Genomic DNA, 5,085 nt, shown 5'->3' on the forward strand with positions numbered 1-5,085 from the left:
GCTTTGGGCAGAGAGATTACCAAGCATCCATACTTCACTATAATAAATTAGGGTGTTATGTCATTGTTATTGTTATATTGTTGTTGCTGTGTGAGTGTGATGGCTTCATGCTTCTGAGCAGTTGAAATTATCATGCCCACTGCAATCTCAGGGACTTAATATTGCCTTATGCCTCATTGTCGATAGGAAAGGTATTGTCAATGGGAAAGTGCTACTTGGCACTGATCGGCTGAGTAGCAAGATTTTTTTTATATTTTTTTAAATTTTCTTTATTGAATATTGTCTTCATTTACATTGCCAATGGTAAAACCTTTCCTGATATCCCCCCTCCCCTAACGCCCCCAACCCCCCTCCTCCTTCACATATATGCCTCTTTACCCAACACACTCCCTCCTACCCCCTCAGTTTCCCTTTGTTTGGGCCTCTGTTGAGCCTTTATCTGAACAAGGACCATTCCTCCCACTGATGCCCAATGAGGCCTTTCTCTGCCACATTTTTGGCTGGAACCAGGTGTGCCCCTTGGTTCAGTCCTTGGGAGTCTTGGTGCATCTGGGTGGCTGAAATCATTGTTCTTCCTATGGGTCTGTAAACCCCTTCAGCTCCTCTGAACCACCCTCCAGTTCCTCCATTGGGGACACCATGCCCAGTCCAATAGTTGGTTGCTAGCTTCTGCCTCTGTATTTGTAAGGCTCTGGCAGGGCCTCTCCAGAGACAACCATGGCATCTTCCTTTTGGTATACACTTCTTGTCATCAATAGTAGTGTCCATAGGGGTTTGTTGACTGTTTATGGGGTGAATCCCCAGGTAGGGCAGTCTCCGCATGGCCTTTACTTCAGTCTGCTCCACACATTGTTTCCCTTCTTACTCCTGTAACTATTTTGTTCCCTTTCTTAGAGTTCCTTTTCTTAGAGTACTTAGAAGTACAATTTGGTGAATTGTAAGTTGTTTATTTTGAGCTTTTGGGCTAACATCTGCTTATTAGTGAGTGCATACGATATGTGTTCTTTTGTGATGGGTTGCCTTGCTCAGGATGACACTTTCTAGTTCTATCCATTTGCCTAAGAACTTCATGAATTCATTGTTTTTAATATCTGAATAGTACTCCATTGTGTATATATACCATAGTTTCTGTATCCATTCCTCTGTCGAGGGAAAACTGGGTTCTTTTCCATCTTCTGGCTATTATAAATAAGGCTTCTATGAACATAGTGGAGCATGTGTCCTTATTACATGTAGGAGCATCTTCTGGGTATATGCCTAGGAGTAGTATAGCTGGGTCCACTGGTAATACTATGTCTAATTTTCTGAGGAATCATCAAACTGATTTCCAGAGTGGTTTTACCAGCTTGCAATCCCACCAACAATGGAGAAGTGTTCCTTCCCCCCCCCCCCCACATCCTCTCCAGCAATTGCTGTCCCCTGAGTTTTTCATCTTAGCCATTCTAACTGATGTTAGGTAGAATCTCAGTGTTGTTTTGATTTGCATTTCCCTGATAACTAAAGATGCTGAGCATTTCTTTAGGTGCTTTAGAGCCATTTTTGTTTTCTCAGTTAAGAATTCCCTGTTTAGCTCTATATCCCATTTTTAATAGGGTTATTTGACTCTCTGGAGACTAACTTCTTGAGTTCTTTGTGTACATTGAATATTAGCCCTCTATAAGATGTAGGGTTGGTAAAGATCTTTTCCAAATTTGTTGGCTGCCATTTTGTCCTATTGACTGTGTCCTTTGCATTACAGAAGCTTTGCAGTTTTATGAGGTGCCATTTGTCAATTCTTGTTCTTAGAGCATAAGCCATTGGTGTTCTGAACCTTTCCCCTGTGCCCACGTGTTCAAGATTCATGCCCACTTTCTCCTCTAGAAACTTCAGTGTGTCTGATTTTATGTGTAGATCCTTGATCTACCTGTACTTGAGCTTTGTACAAGGAAATAAGAATGAGTCAATTTGCATTTTTTGCATGAAGATCTCCAGTTGATGCAGCACCATTTGCTAAAAATGGTATCTTTTTTCTACTGGATGTTTTTAGCTCCTTTGTCAAATACCAAGTGACCATACGTGTGTGGGTTCAATACTGGGTCTTCAATTCTATTCCATTGATCTTCTGCCTGTCTGCATACCAATACCAGACAGTTTTTATCACTACTGCTCTGTGGTAGAGCATGAGATCAGGGATGGTGATTCCCCTCTTTTGTTGTGGAGAAAATTTTTTGCTATACTGGGTTTTTTGTTATTCCAGATGAATTTGAGAATTGCTCTTTCTATATGAATAAAGAATTGATTTGGGATTTTGATGGGGATTGCATTGAATCTATAGATTGCTTTCGGCAAGATGACCATATTTACTATATTGATTCTGCCAATCCATGAACATGCTGAAGTTGTTTATCAGCTTTAGGAGTTCTCTGGTGGAAGCCTTGGGGTCACTTAAGTATACTATCATATCATCTGCAAATAGAGATATTTTGACCTCTTTCTTTCCAATTTGTATACCTTTCACCTTCTTTTGCTGCCTGATTGCTCTGGCTATGACTTCAAGTACTATTGAATAGATAGGGAGAGAATGGGCAGCCTTGTCTGGTTCCCAATTTTAGTGGAATTGCTGCAGTTTCTCTCCATTTAACTTGATTTTGGCTACAGTTTTGCCGTATATTGCATTCACTATGCTTAAGTATGGGCCTTGGATTCTCGATCTCTCCAAGACTTTTATCATGAAGGGATGCTGGCTTTTGTCAAAAGCCTTTCAGCATCTAATGAAATGACCATGTGGTTTTTTTCCTTTAGTTTGTTTATGTAGTAGATTACATTGATGGATTTCCATATATCGAAACATCCCTGCATCCCTGGGATGAAGCCTACCTGATCGTGGTGAATTATAGTTTTGATGCATTCTTGGATTTGGTTGGCCAGGATTTTGTTCAATATTTTTGCATCAATGTTCATGAGGGAGATTGGTCTGCAGTTCTCCTTCCTTGTTTGGTCCTTGTTTGGTTTAGGTATAAGCATTATTGTGGCTTCATTGAATGAGTTGGGTAGTGTTCTTTGAGTTTCTACCTCATGGAAAAGTTTGAAGAGTATCGGTATTAACTCTTCTTTGAAGATCTGATAGAATTCCCTGATAAACCCATCTAGTCCTGGGCTTCTTTTTGATGGGACACTATTAATGACTGCTTCTATTTCCTCAGGATTCATGGGACTATTTAGATGATTTATCTGATCCTGTTTTAACACTGACACCTGGTATGTATCTAGAAAGCTGTTCATTTCATCCAAGGTTTTCAAACCTTGTTGAGTATAAGCTCTTGTAGTAGGATCTGATGATTTTTTTTGAATTCCCACAGTTTCTGTTGTTATGTCTCCCTTTTCACTTCTGATTTTATTAATTTGGATACTGTCTCTGGTTAGTCTGACTAAGGGTTTATCTATCTTGTTGATTTTTTTTCAAAGAATCAGTGCCTTGTTTTGTTGATTCTTTGTATAATTCTTTTTGTTTCTGTTTGGTTGATTTCGGCCCTGAGTTTATTTCCTGCTGTCTACTTCTCTTGGGGTATTTGCTTCCTTTTGTTCTAGAGCTTTCAAGTGCACTGTCAAGCTGTTAGTGTAAGCTCTCTCCATTCTCTTTTTGGAGGCACTCAGAGCTATGGGGTTTCCTCTTAGCACTGCTTTCATTGTGTCCCATAAATTCTGGTATGCTGTGTCTTCATTTTCACCAAATTCTAAAAAGTCTTTAATTTGTTTCTTTATTTCTTCCTTGACCAAGATATCGTTAAGGAGAGCATTGTTCTAGGTCTATGTGAATGTGTGTTTTCCATTGCTTTTGTTTGAGCTTAATACCAGCCTTAAGCCGTGGTGATCTGATAAGGTACATGGAATAATTTCAATATTTCTGTATCTGTTGAGGCCCATTTTGTGACCAATTATATGGTCAATTTTTGAGAAGGTACCATGAGGTGCTGAGAAGAAGATATATTCCTTTGCTTTAGAATGGAATGTTCTATAAATAGCTGTTAGATCCATTTGGTCCATAACTTCAGTTAGTTTCACTGTATCTCTGTTTAGCTTCTGATTCCATGATTTGTCCATTTTGAGAGTTGGATGTTGAAGTCTCCCACTAGTATTGTGTGCAGTGAAGTGTGTGCTTTGAGCTCTAGTAAAGTTTCTTTTATGAATATGGGTGCCCTTGTGTTTGGAGCATAGATATTCAGAATTGAGAGTTCATCCTGGTAGACTTTTCCTTTGTCCAGCATGAAGTGTCCCTCCTTATCTTTTTTGACAACTTTTGGTTGAAAGTCCATTTTATCCAATATAACACTGGCCAGCTTGTTTCTTGGGACCATTTGCTTAGAAAATTGTTTTCCAACCTTTGACTCTTAAATAGTGACTGTCTTTGTCACTGAGGTGGATTTCTGGTAAGCAGCAAAACATTGGGTCCTGTTTATGTATCCAGTCTGTTAGTCTATGTCTTTTTTATAGGGGAATTGAGACCATTGATATTAGGAGATATTAAGGAAAAGTTATTGTTGCTTACTGTTATCTTCTTAGTTATAGGTGAAATTCTGGTTGTGTATCTATCTTCTTTTGGGTTTGTTGAAAGATTACCTTGTTGATTTTTCTACGATGTGCTTTGCTGACTTGTGTTGGCATTTTCCACCCATTATCCTTTGCAGAGCTGGATCTGTGGAAAGATATTGTGTAAATTTGCTTTTGTCATGGAATGTCTTGTTTTCTCCATCTATAACAATTGAAAGTTTTTCTGGGTATAGTAGTCTGTGCTGACATTTATGTTCTCTTAGGGTCTGTATGACATCTGCCCAGGCTCTTCTGGCTTTCATAGTCTCTGGTGAGAAGTCTGGTGTAATTCTGATAGATCTGCCTTTAGATGTTACGTGAACTTTTTCTCTCACTGCTTTTAATATTATTTCTTTGTTTAGTGCATTTGGTGTTTTGATTATGTGACAGAGGAATTTCTGCTCTGGTCCAATCTGTTTGGAGTTCTGTAGGCTTCTTGTATGTTCATGGGTATCTCTTTCTTTAGGTTAGGGAAGTTTTCATCTATAATTTTGTTGAAGATATTTACTGGGCCTTTAA

This window comes from Apodemus sylvaticus, chromosome 23 (genome assembly GCF_947179515.1).
Source record: "Apodemus sylvaticus chromosome 23, mApoSyl1.1, whole genome shotgun sequence".
NCBI classification, from domain to species: Eukaryota; Metazoa; Chordata; class Mammalia; order Rodentia; family Muridae; genus Apodemus; species Apodemus sylvaticus.